The sequence below is a fragment of the Jaculus jaculus genome, chromosome 10, assembly GCF_020740685.1.
Source record: "Jaculus jaculus isolate mJacJac1 chromosome 10, mJacJac1.mat.Y.cur, whole genome shotgun sequence".
NCBI lineage: Eukaryota > Metazoa > Chordata > Mammalia > Rodentia > Dipodidae > Jaculus > Jaculus jaculus.
Genome location: NC_059111.1, coordinates 10,696,150 through 10,709,106, shown reverse-complemented (window position 1 = coordinate 10,709,106; position 12,957 = coordinate 10,696,150).

Here is a 12,957-nt window from a genome sequence, read left to right as displayed (position 1 = left end):
ACTGTAGCTCTAATTTAGTCACCGCTGGTTTCAGTAGTTTCTGAAAGCGTAATACCGCTAAAAGACTGCCCCCTCCCCAGAAAAAAAAAAAAAAGAAGCTGAGCAAAAAAAAAGGCTTTTGCTAGTGACCCTAAAAACAGCGGACTTTCTTGTAGCCGAATTTTTTTCACAGCAAGGGGGGAAAAATGAATATGAAAAAAAAAAAAAAGACCCTCAGTGGGTAAATAAACGTGTCAACCCGGGAAGACCACGGGGCGCCCTGGGAAACCGGCCCCTTCGGGTCGCCGGTCGCTGCAGCTGCAGCAGCACAAGGTTCGCTTTCTCCCGGCGGCATCCCTTGGCAAGCGGCGAGCGGGGACCTGCGCGCCTGAAAAGTGTGCGGTCGCCTCCAAGAACAATGCACAGCCCCAAACTCAGCCCTGACGGCAGAAGTCCCCGAGAAAATCAACTTTTTAAAGTGTGCATTTTATTTTTCTCACGGGGGTGGGGAGCGGGGAGCAATGCACCATTTCAGCCGACCGCTCCTCAAACGTTTCTGTTCTAAGGAACGCATGGGGTGGGGAGAAGGAGGGAGGGTCTACGTTGGCATACTCTGGCAGAGGTCTCAGGGTTAAGGTGACCTTCCTAAAAACCTGTGACCCCTTAAAGGATCCGTGCACCACCACCACCACCACCACCACCACCACCACCCCCCAAGCACGAAGCATAAACCTTCCCAGGGTCCTGGGACAACCCAGCTCTGACTCTTCCCATTCTGGTAAGGCCTGTTGGAAACAACCCAGCGTGCCGGTTTAATTATTTACCTTAGGGATTTTTTTTTTTTTTTCCTTAGGAGCAAAACCTCCTCGGAAAACCAAAGTTAGACCAAGAGGAGGCTGGTTCTCATTGGTGGGGAGGGCAGCCACTCAGGAACTCTATTACAGAGCTCTGTTTTCCTAGCAGCACTTATCTGGTATTTCCTTGCTTGTTTAGCTGTTATCCACCCTCTTCTTGAGAACCGGGTCCTTGCCAGTCCTGTGTGTGGCCTGATTCCCAGTTCTTGGAATACAGCCTGGTACAACGCAGGCCCTCCATAACTATTTGTTAAATGACTAAATGAAAGAAAGGCCACAAGAAAGAAAGAAAGAAAGAAAAAAAAAAAAAAAACCCAGAGGTCGTCTGGATTCAGTTCTCAGCACTTCCCCATATATAGGGTGGGGTCCTGGGTGCCGCGGGTGGGCATGGGCCTCTTGTATGCAGACTGTCACTTTCCTACGCAGGAATACTGGTATCATTCTCCCCACCTCTTTCCATTCACCCTTTTTGCCAAACTCGAAATTCTTTACTGGCTCCCATGTCTGCTAGAATAAAATCCCAAACTCAGGGTTGGAAAAATGGCTTGCGGTTCAGGCATTTGCCTATGAAGACTAAGGACCCAGGTTCAGTTCCCCAGTAAACACCTTAAAGCCAGATACACAAGGCGGCACATGCATCTGGAGTTCTTTTGCAGTGGCTGGAGGCCCTGGCATGCCCATTCGTTCCCTTTCTTTCTCTCTCTCCTTGTCTTTCAAAAAAAATAATTTTTTCTCAATTTTTATTAAAATTTTCCATGACTATAAAAAATATCCCATGGTAATACCCTCTCCCCCCCCAGTTCCCCTTTGAAATTATTTTAAAATCCCAGATTTATTGTTGTCACTGTTCCCGGTCCTCTTTTGCTTAAGCCTTTTTAAAATTATTTTTCTTGGGCTGGAGAGCTGGCTTAGCCGTTAAGTGCTTGCCTGTAAAGCCTAAGGACACCAGTTGGAGGCTCAATTCTCCAGGACCTACATAAGCCAGATGCACAAGGTGGCACATGCATCTGGAGTCTGTTTGCAGTGTCTGGAGGCCCTGATGCACTTTCTCTCTCTCTGCCTCTTTTTCTCTCCATCACTCTCAAATAAATAAATAAAAATTAACAAAATTTTTAAAAGTTATTTTCCTTTATTTATTTGCAGGGAGAAAGAATGGACACGCCAGGGCCTCTTGTCACTGCAAACAAACTCCAGATGTGTGTGCCACTTTGTGCATCTGGCTTTGGGTGTGTACTAGGAAACTGAACTCAGGCCATGAGGCACCTTTAACCACTGAGCCATCTCTCCAGGTCCAAGCTTTTTTCAAAAATTGTCCCAGCAGTACCCAAATACTTCCCACATTGTACAAAATGTGCTTCCTCACTCCTGCGTCCTCCCCCATCTCATCCGTTTTCACCTCCCAGCTCTTCTCCCTCCTGAAGCCCGGGGCCTGCTCAGGGCAGCCCCTCCTTCATTCACCCAAGCAACTCCCAAGCCTCCCTCTGCCACCGTCACCCCCATCTTGTCCCTGAAGCTTGTCCCACGGTGCTGTTATTTTCTGTTCACAGTTGGGTTTCCTGGGCAGCGAGTCTGTTTATTTTCATCAGTGGATTCTCAGCAGCAAGTTAGCAATAGCAGATATTAAAGCTGATTATATTTGCAGGTTGAATGTTGTTGGAAGTGTCTCTCTTGAGAGTGATTACAACAGTTACATGAAATGGTCCCGTCAGTATTCGGAGAGAGGACCTTGACTAGTTAAGAGCAGAAACCTACGTTTATTGGCTTCCCAATTAGGTACCAAGGTATTATGTAAAGTGCTTTTCATTTCTTCTTTAATCTCTGGGAGGTGGATATTACTATCCCCTTTGTATTGACAAGAAAACTAAAAGGTTAAATAACTGCACAAAAATTTACACAATTAGTAATTTCCCCTTTATCAAACAGAGCAGTTTCACTCCTCCTACACATGGTCATATAAATTATTTTGCAGTATTTTACAGGGAACCCAAAGTTCCTCGTGAGGAACACAGGGCACAGAAGAGCCCTCTGAGTAGTGGGAGAATCCTTCGTAAATTTTTGTACAATTGTGATAATTCTGTGTCATCCTTATCTTTACTGGTAGTGCTTTTACTATTGTTTTTAACAACAGAACCCCCCTACATCCCTCAGGCTGGCCCTGAGCTCTCACTCTGGCCTCAGCCTCCCTAAAACTTTCTTCTTTATCTCCACTGAAAGCTCCTTTTGTGAAGTAGATGAGGTTTTCTTGCTTGAAGACCCACTTTGCAGATAAAAGTGAAGAAGGATTAAGCAAAACAGCAGGGGTTGGGGGGCTCAAGCATCACCCAACCCAGTGATAACACCAGCTCGCTCAGGTCCCGGTCTGCTCATTTGTAAAGAGAGCGAGCGTGCTCGTCTATGTTAAGTGATCACCAAGGCCCTTTCCCGGCTAAGCCCCACCTCCCAATCCATGACGCCCACAGTCTCACTCTCAGAGTGCATGAGGGACAGAAATTGCTAGCCGGTCACTCCACATCTGCTCCCCCCCCCCACCACCAGGTTAACAAATAGAAATGTCTCATTTTCCCCTGTAGTAAGGTGTGGCCACTTTGATCTATGGAATTTAATCATAACTATGGGCTTTGGCTGGCCCTGTGAACAGCTGCCCACACAAATACTTCACTGTTCAGCACATGGAGGAAGGAGTGAGATACATTGGGCTGGGCCTACAGAGAATCCATAGGTCTTCTGAGCTTCTAGCCTGCCCTTCCTGTATTCCTCAGTCAATCCTTTTGCTTATTCGACCATCTACCTGCAGTCCCACCCTGCTCTAGACATGGGGAGACACCGGGCTCAGTGGGTTATTGACATCTCTCTGTCCCTGTCAAGATGGAAAGCACCATGATGTCACTCTTCCTCTCCCGCCGCCACCACCACACACACACACACACACACACACACACACACACACACACACACTGTTAATTGCCTAAGTGGACATTGGAGCCTCTGAGTTTCAAAGTGCCTTCTGACTGGGAGCTTCAAAGCCTTGTGATTGTGAAAATGGCATCTTGTGTAAACGGCTTGGCTTGGCTTGGGGTGTGGGGGTAAAGTTAGACCCTCAGTAGAAGTCTGTTTCATGGAAACCTTGCTAATTAGGAAGATTGATGTGGGAGGTGGGGCACGATGGCCTGAAATCACTGGTTCTAGTACAGTCCTGGCGTCACAGGAAGGTGGATTTTTATCCTTTTATTTTATTATTATTATTATCATTTTTATTTTTATTTATTTATTTATTGGTTTTTCCAGGTAGGGTCTCACTCTAGTCCAGCCTGACCTGGAGTTCACTATGTAGTCTCAGGGTGGGCTCAAACTCGCTGCAATCTCAGGACCTTGGCCTGGCCTCCCAAGTGCTGGGATTAAAGGCGTGCGCCACCACGGATTTTTATCCTTTTAAAGGGACCTGAAACAGATCGGTTAATAAATGCCACTGGTGCACTCAGCTTTGTGACATAAAAGAGCAAGGCACAGTCTTATCCTTAGGCCGGCAAACACTGTGATAAGCGCTTGCAGGGGAAATACAGGATATTGCCTAGCCACAAGCAAGGACAGCTAACCCAGACTAGCGGGCGGGGCAGCGGGCGTGTCACCAAAGACTTCCTGGAGGAAGTAGCTTACCGTGGACGGGTGCAGGTGAAATGTGTGAGGTCCAGGTGAAGACAGCACAGAGGCTGCCCGAGACCCTGCAGCAGTTTGCTTGGAAAGTCAGGGGCTAGGGGAAGCCACAAGGCTGGCAAGAGAGATGGTGAGGAGAGTAAGGGTCTGTAGGGGAAGCCACAAGGCTGGCAAGAGAGATGGTGAGGAGAGTAAGGGTCTGTATCAGAGAGCTGCCAACAAAGAGAAGCCCGGGTCCCCAGGGCTCTGGCACCTTTCAGAGTGGCCCTTTGCCAGGTCCTGGGAGAGGGGAGAAGGGAGCAAAGACACAAGAAAGGAACTAACAGTTATTAAGCATCTATAAGACATTCAACCATATTAGTCATCTGGGACATGGGAATGAAAACCACAGTGTATATATGCTTAGCCAGAAATAAGCAGGGCCAGGGAATGCAGCCATGAGCCTCCTCCCCCACACCCCATCTTGACTGGATTCCCCCAACACTGTGTCCCCCAGGAGTTTATATCCCACTGGGAGGGACAAACCCAGACCTTGAAGTGGGGAAAGAGAATCCTGGGCTTAGAAGAGCTCTATCTACGCCTCCCTCGTCTTTCCTGGTCTTAATCTGATCTGACAGTTCAGCTCTCTGGAACATTCAGCTAACCAGAAAATTAATTTCTCAACTATCTAGAGCACAGATTTGTACAGACCCTCCAGTGAAATGCCTGATGCACTGGAAATGAGCAGGGCTGGTGGGGGGGGGGGGGTCTGGAAGCCTTGGTCCTGCCTCTCTCGCTGAGGTGCTCCGTGGCTTCTCCATGCAATGGGAACAATGACAGCTGCTTCCAAAACGATGATGTCCTTTTTATTCGTTTGGTCCTTTCCTCCCTTCCCTCCCTCCCTCCCTTCCTTCCTTCCTTCCTTTTTATTTATTTATTTATTTATTTATTTATTTATTTATTTATTTATTTATTTATTTTTGAGGTAGGGTCTCGCTGTAGCCCAGGCTGACCTGGAATTCACTTGGTAGTCTCAGGGTGGCCTCGAACTCACAGAGATCCTCCTTCCTGCTCCGGCCTCCTAAGTGCTGGGATTAAATGTGTGTGCCACCAAACCCAACCTTTTTTTCTTTTTGCTTGTGAATATGTGTGTTGGTGATGTGATGTGTGCATGTGTGTGTGGTACGCACATGTATGTGACCTTGTTGCACCTGGCCAGAACAGAATGTTGGATGTCCTGCTCCATGATTCTTCTGTGCATTCTTTTTTCTTAAAAAAAAAAATTTTTTTATTTGGCCTGGAGAGATGGCTTAGTGGTTTGCTTGCCTGTGAAGCCTAAGGACCCTGGTTTGAGGCTTAATTCCCCAGGACACATGTCAGCCAGATGCACAAGGGGGCACATGTGTCTGGAGTTTGTTTACAGTGGCTGGAGGCCCTGGAGAGCCCTTCTCTCTCTCTCTCTCTCTCTCTCCATATATATATATATATATATATATATATATATATATATATACATACATATATATATATATCTGCATATATATATATATATATCTGCCTCTTTCTCTGTCACTCTCAAATAAATAGAAATGAACAAAAATGTAAATATATATATGTATATATTTTATTTATTTAATACAGAGAAAGAGGCAGAGAGGGAGAGAATGGGCACACCAGGGCCTTCAGCCACTGTAAATGAACTCCTTACGTGGGTCCTGGAGAACTGAACCGGGTTCTTTTGGCTTTGCAGGCAAACGCCTTAACCGGTTGCTAAGCCATTTCTCCAGCCCCTCTTTTGGGCATTCTTGAGCCCGGGGAAGAGCTCTTACTTACTGATCCCTGAGCTTGCTTCTTTTCATGGTGGGGGCAAGGGGGCCGACTGGGGTTACAAGTGTGTGTGGCTATGGCCACCTGTCTTGCTCCCCTTTCCTTACCCAAGTACTTAATGTTTGGAAAGGAAGAACATGTTCCTGAAGTTGTCAATGCCCATCACTGATGCAGGTGGGCAATCACACCAAAGGTTGTATGTTCATCCCGCAATCAAGTCACTGAAGCATGCGGGGCTGCAGCTGACCTCATCAGAGATGTCTTCCGGCGGCGGCGGCAGCAGCAGAGGAAAAGGTGCATTTAACATCATACATCATCCCAAGAACAATGGACAAAACGCCAGGAAAGGACCTTGGAGCTCTCTGGCCATCTCAGTACTTCCCTTTTGAGCAATTGAGGTTTTCAGGCTGGAGAGGGCGACTAGGAGCAGCAAGGCTTCACGGGAAGTGGCATTTCGGGGGCCCTTGCGTGGAGAGCGTGGAGTGCAGGAGGCTGGCAGGGGTCAGAGGAGGAAACTGGCCCCGGACAGGGGGACGCAGACAGACCCAGCGTCGCCCTGCTCGCCTGCTGGGGTCTGCGCGACTTTGCTTGGCTTTTTCCTGGGTGCCGATGGCCACCAGTCAGTGTGACAGGATCCTCCATCAACAACCTTCACGCAGCCAGGGAGCCTGCTGCAGGCCTCAGGAGCCCGGGCATAAAGAGCCTGATGCATGTAAGGCTCCCAAGCAATCACATTGCTATGGCAAGTAAATGTATGGTCCTGAATGACCAGAAATAGAACCATAATAAGGCATTTAACAGCTGCTGGTTCTGCAGAGGGAGCCTGGGGAGGAGGGAGGAAGGACACCTACTTTCCACTGTGCACTCTTAGTCCCTTAAAGTTTTGTACCATTGGTTATCAAAAAATAATGATAATAATAATAACGCCAGACGTGGTGGCACACGCTTTGAATCCCAGCACTCTGGAGGCAGAGGTAAGAGGATCACCGTGAGTTCGAGGCCACCCTGGGACTACATAGTGAATTCCAGGTCAGCCTGGCCTAGAGTGAGACCCTGCTTCGAAACACACACACACTCAAAGGGGGGGGGGGTGCATTCTAGGCCTTTAGCCACTCCAAGCAAAATTCAGACACATGTACTACCTTACGCATTTGGATTTATGAGGGTCCTGGGGAACTGAACCTGGGTCCATTGGCTTTGCAGGCAGATGCCTTATCTGCTAAGCCATCTCTCCAGCCAGAGAATTCTTAAAAATAGTGACTTTCTCAAGCTGGAGAGATGGCTTAGTGATTAAGGCGCTTGCCTGCAAAGCCAAAGGACCCAGGTTTGATTTCCTAGGACCCACACAAGCCAGATGCACATGGTGGTACATGCATCTGGAGTTTGCAGTGGCTGAAGGCCTGGTGTGCTCATTCTCTTTATCACTTTCTGCCTTTTTCTCTCTCTTTCTCAAATAAATAAAATAGTGACATTTTCAAGATCCAAAGAAATGTCTTACTAATGATAAGCTGATGGTAAAAGTCTAGTGAAATCACTGAGGGATCAGCAAGGGAGGGAGGGAAAGAGAAAAAAGGAAGAGAGGGAGGGAGAGGTACAGAGGGAGGAGGGAGGAAGAGAGAGATTCAACTCTAATAAAGTTTAAGAAGTTTTTTCAGTCTCCTGTATCTCCGTCTGTCCTCAAACTCACAATGTTGTTGAAGATGACCTTGAATTTCCAATCTTCTTTATTTCCTAAGTGCTGGGATTATAGGCCTGCATCACACCCATCTTTATAGGGCTTCCTATATATTAGGCAAACTCTTTACCAGATGAACTACATTCCCAGGCCCAGAACTGAAGAATTTTGCAATCAGATACTGGCTACTGGTATTTATAGCATATATATATATATATATATATATATATATATATATATATTTGTTTCCTACTTTTTGTTTTTTTAGAATTTTGAATTATATATTGAAAGATAAAACCATGAATTCTTTAGGAGTTGGAACTTCTAAAACTATTAATGGGATAGAACAAAGTTTTTGGCAGAGTTGTGTCCCCTAGCCCCTCTAGTGGACCCTAAGATGAAGACTTCTGCTTACGTCACTGATTTTGACATTGTCATGATTCATAGTAGGCTTTTCTACGTGTGTGTGTGCATGTGTTGACATCCTGATGTTAATATCTTGACTGTGGCCTTTTGTCTCTTTTTCTTATAACTGAATACAGAAATTTCTAGTGGATTCAATGTCCCAGGCAATTGGTACTCCACTTCATCCAGCGTTTACTGTGATTAGGAAAAAAAGAATCATCTGTATTCTCTTGAAAAAGAAAGCTATGCTGGTAATCAATCTTGTAATCCTGGCATTTAGGAGGTAGGGGCAGGAGGACTTCAGGTTCAAGCCAGGGCTGCATAGTGAGACCGTCTCAAACAGCCTCCTACCTTCACACACACAAAAGCTTAACAGTCAAAACTGCACCTGAGGCACACCTTTAATCCCAGTACTTGGGAGGCAGAAATAGGAGGATCGCCATGAATTCAAGGCTAGCCTGAGAACATAATGAATTCCAGGTCAACCTGGGCTAGAGTGAGACCCTACATTGGAAAAAAAAAAAAAAAAGGTACCTGAGGGGTTGGAGAGATATCTTAGCCATTGAGGCACTTGCCTGAAAGCTTAAGGACCCATGTTTGACTCCCTAGATCCCACATAAGCTAGATGCACAAGATGATGCATGCAAAGTCATGCATGTGCACAAGGTGGCACACGCATCTTGAGTTTGACTGCAGTGGCCAGAGGCCCTGGTGTGCCAATCCTCTCTCTCTCTCTCTCATTAAAACTAAATAAATAAAGGGGCTGGAGGGATGGCTTAGCAGTAAAGGTGTTTGTGTGCAAAGCCAAAGGACCCAGGTTTGATTCCCCAGGACCCACATAAGCCAGATGCACAAGGTGGCACATGTGTCTGGAGTTTGTTTGCAGTGGCTAGAGGCCCTGGCATGCCCATTCTCTCTCCCTCCCTCCTTTGAGTGAAAAAAAGAAAGAGGAAGAGAGAGAGAGAAAAAAGAGAAAAAAAGTGCACGTGAGTTTGTATGAAAGAGTAAGGTCATTATTGTTCTTTGGCTGAATTGGAAAGGCTTCCTCACCATGTCCCAGAATTGGTACACTTCCTTTCCCTTTTCCTATCCTGTCACCTGTCTCCTTCCACAGTACACTCAGTGCTTCCTACAGCAATCCCATCTGGCCACACTCTGCCCAAGAGACCTTTACTCAGTTCCTGTGCTCAGCCTGTATTCAGATAAGGGGTGCCCAACACTGAGGCATGAGCTGAGCCAAGGCAGGAGGGAAGCACAGCCTGGCCTCTCATCACCCAGTCTCACTGCCAACTCATGGCATCTTTCTGCCTGGGCTCTGGAAGACGTTTCCAGGACCTCCCAGTGCTCTGAGAAGCAAGCCCAGACCCTTCTTTGGCATTGAGCCTTCCCTGCACTTGATCCTGACCACCCTGCCAGCCTCGCTTCACTCACACCTTCCTGTGGACTGAGGCCGAGCACAGCCCGAGTGCTCTTACCCTGGCTTCTTGCTCAATCATTTTTTTTCCTGCCCTTTTCCTTCAACCTGAAGGCCCAGCGCAAAGCCCATCTTCCAGAGGAATTCTTCCTGATAACTTTCTCACTCATGCCTCTCCTTCCCGCCCTCCTCCCTTCTTTCTTCTTTTTCTTCCTCTTTCCCCTCTGTGGTGGTTTGACTCAGGTGTCCCCCCACAAACTTAGGTTATCTGGGTGCTAGGTTCCCAGCTGATAGAGATTTGGGAATTAATGCTTCCTGGAGGCAGTGTACTGTTGGGGAGGGCTTATGGGTGTTGTAGCCAGTTTCCCCTTGCCAGTGTTGGGCACACTCTCCTGTTCCTGTTGTCGGGCAGGAGGTGATGTCCACGCTTTGATTATGCCATCGTTTCCCCCTGCCATCATGGAGCGTCCCCTCAAGCTGTAAGCCAAAATAAATCTTTTTTTTTTTTTGTTTTTCACAAGCTGATCTTGGTTGGGTAATACCTGATTGCAACACCTTCCTCCTTCCTCTTTGCATTCTCTCTTAATTTCATCCACTTTCCCATGACACTCTATATAGCCAAAGGCCACATCATGGCGTTTTAGTCCATGGAAGGTCTCATGTATGACAGTGGCCCTGTAATATCATCACGGAGCTGAAAAACTCCCATTGCCTAGTGACAGGTAGCTTATGTAAGGTGGAAGTGTGGCACGTTATTCATGTTAGTACAACGCTGGTGCAAACAAACCTGCTGCGTTGCTAGCTGTATAAAAGTATGACCCATGTAATTATGGACAGTAAATAATGCTTGATAATAAAGACTGTTGCTGGTTTATGTGTTTATTTTTTGTTTTGTTGTTTTTCCAAGGCAGGGCCTCACTCTAGGCCAGGCTGACCTGGAATTCACTATGGAGTCTCAGGGTGGCCTTGAACTCACAGCGATCCTCCTACCTCTGCCTCCCGAGTGCTGGGATGAAAGGTGTGCGCCACCACGCCCGGCTTGGTTTATGTGTTTATACATGCACTCCTATCTATAAAAAATGTTTGGGGCTGGAGAGTTGGCTTAGTGGTTAAGCGCTTGCCTGTGAAGCCTAAGGACCCTGGTTCGAGGCTCAATTCCACGTTAGCCAGATGCACGAGGGAGCACATGCATCTGGAGTTCGTTTGCAGTGGCTGGAGGCCCTGGTGCGCCCATGCTCTCTTTCTCTCTCCCTCTTTCTCTCTCTGTCACTCTCAACTAATAATAATAAATAAAAATGAACAAAAAAATTTTTAAAAATGTCTGCTATCAGATGTTCCTGTGTGCTTGATGTGCTCTCCTGCCGTTTTGCTCATCCTGGTGCTAAGAGCAACAGGCTGCGCTGGACAGTTAGGTGTATGCTAGTTTGTGTAAGTGTTCATGCAGCAACGAAGTCACCAAATAACTCATTTCCTGGACCATGTCCTCACGACGGTATGTCAGACATACAGTCCCTCAAAGTTCACACCACCTCCTGGTTAGCAACTGTGCCCTGGAAACCAAGAGCGGCTCACTTCTCATTCATGTGCACACACGTCATCATGCTGGCCCCAGGGTTTGTACCTAGTAGGTCCTCAGTAAATTTTTGGCATTTGAGTGTAGAAACTCGAGCTTAGGGCTAGAGAGATGGCTCAGCAGTTAAAAGTACTTAATGCAAAGCCTGACAGTTTGAATCCCCAATTCCCATGTAAAGCTAGATGCACAAAGTGGTACATGAATCTGGGGTTTATTTGCAGTGGCAAGAGATCTTAGCATGCCCATTCCCCCTATTACACTCTGCTTGTAAAAAAAAAAAATAGTAAAAAATAAAATAGTAAAAACAAAACAAAACAAAACAAAAAACTCAAGGGTTGGAGAGATGAGGTAGTGGTTAAGGTGCTTGCTTGCAAAGCCTAAGGACCAAGGTTTGTTCCCCAGTACCCATGTAACCCAGATGCACAAAGTGGCACATGTGTCTGGACTTCCTTTGCAGTGGCTAGAGGCCCTGGTAAGCCCATTCTCTCCTTTCCTCCCTCCCCCCTCAAATAAATAAATAAATATTAAAAATATCTTGAAGGTCTGGAGAGATGGCTTAGCAGTTCAACTCCCCACATCCTACATAAGCCAGACCGTGACACATGTTCAAAGTTTCACATGCACACAAGGTGGTCCAAGTGGCTGGAGGTCAGTTACAGTGGCTGGAGGCCCTCACATGCCAATTCTGCCTTTCTGTCTTGCACACACTCTCACTCTCTCATTAAAAAAAAGGGGGGGCTGGAGAGATGGCTTAGTGGTTAAGCGCTTGCCTGTGAAGTCTAAGGACCCCGGTTCGAGGCTCGGTTCCCCAGGACTCACGTTAGCCAGATGCACAAGGGGGTGCACACGTCTGGAGTTTATTTGCAGTGGCTGGAAGCCCTGGCGCGCCCATTCTCTCTCTCTCTCTCTCTCTCTCTGCCTCTTTCCCTCTCTGTCTGTCACTCTCAAATAAATAAATAAAAAATTAAAAAAAATTTAAAAAAGGTCAGTCTATTGGGCTTGCCTCAAAAAAATAAAATAAAAAATGAACCTCTTGTTTATGTGTCCCTAGTAACAATATAACCTTGAGCAAATGACTTATTGTCTCTGAACTTCTGAGATCCAAAACCTATACATAAAATGGAGGGTTATAATAATGTCTCCCCTATAGTGATGAGGAATGCATGAGGTCACCTGTGGAACATGGAACGTGACATTTGCCGTTCATAAAGCAGGTTCCCGATAAGCATGAATCACCACCTTCATCCTACAACCTTTGAAGCTTTCTTTCTCTCTCTCTCTCTCTCTTTTTTTCCCGAGGTGAGGTTTCACTCTAGCCCAGGCTGACCTGGAATTCACTCTGTAGTCTCAGGGTGGCCTCACTCACGGCGATCCTCCTACCTCTGCCTCCCAAGTGCTGGGATTAAAGGCATGCCCGGCAGCTTTCTCTTTTTCCATAGACTCCCTGGAATGGGTCTGGAAAGATTCCCATCAGAACATTCACACTGGAAGACCAAGACGTGGCTGGGGATGAGGCGTAATGATAGACTGCTTGCCCAGCCTGCGTGAGGCCTGGGTTTGCTCCCCAACAACACGCCCAACAAGATGACTTCCATGCCAC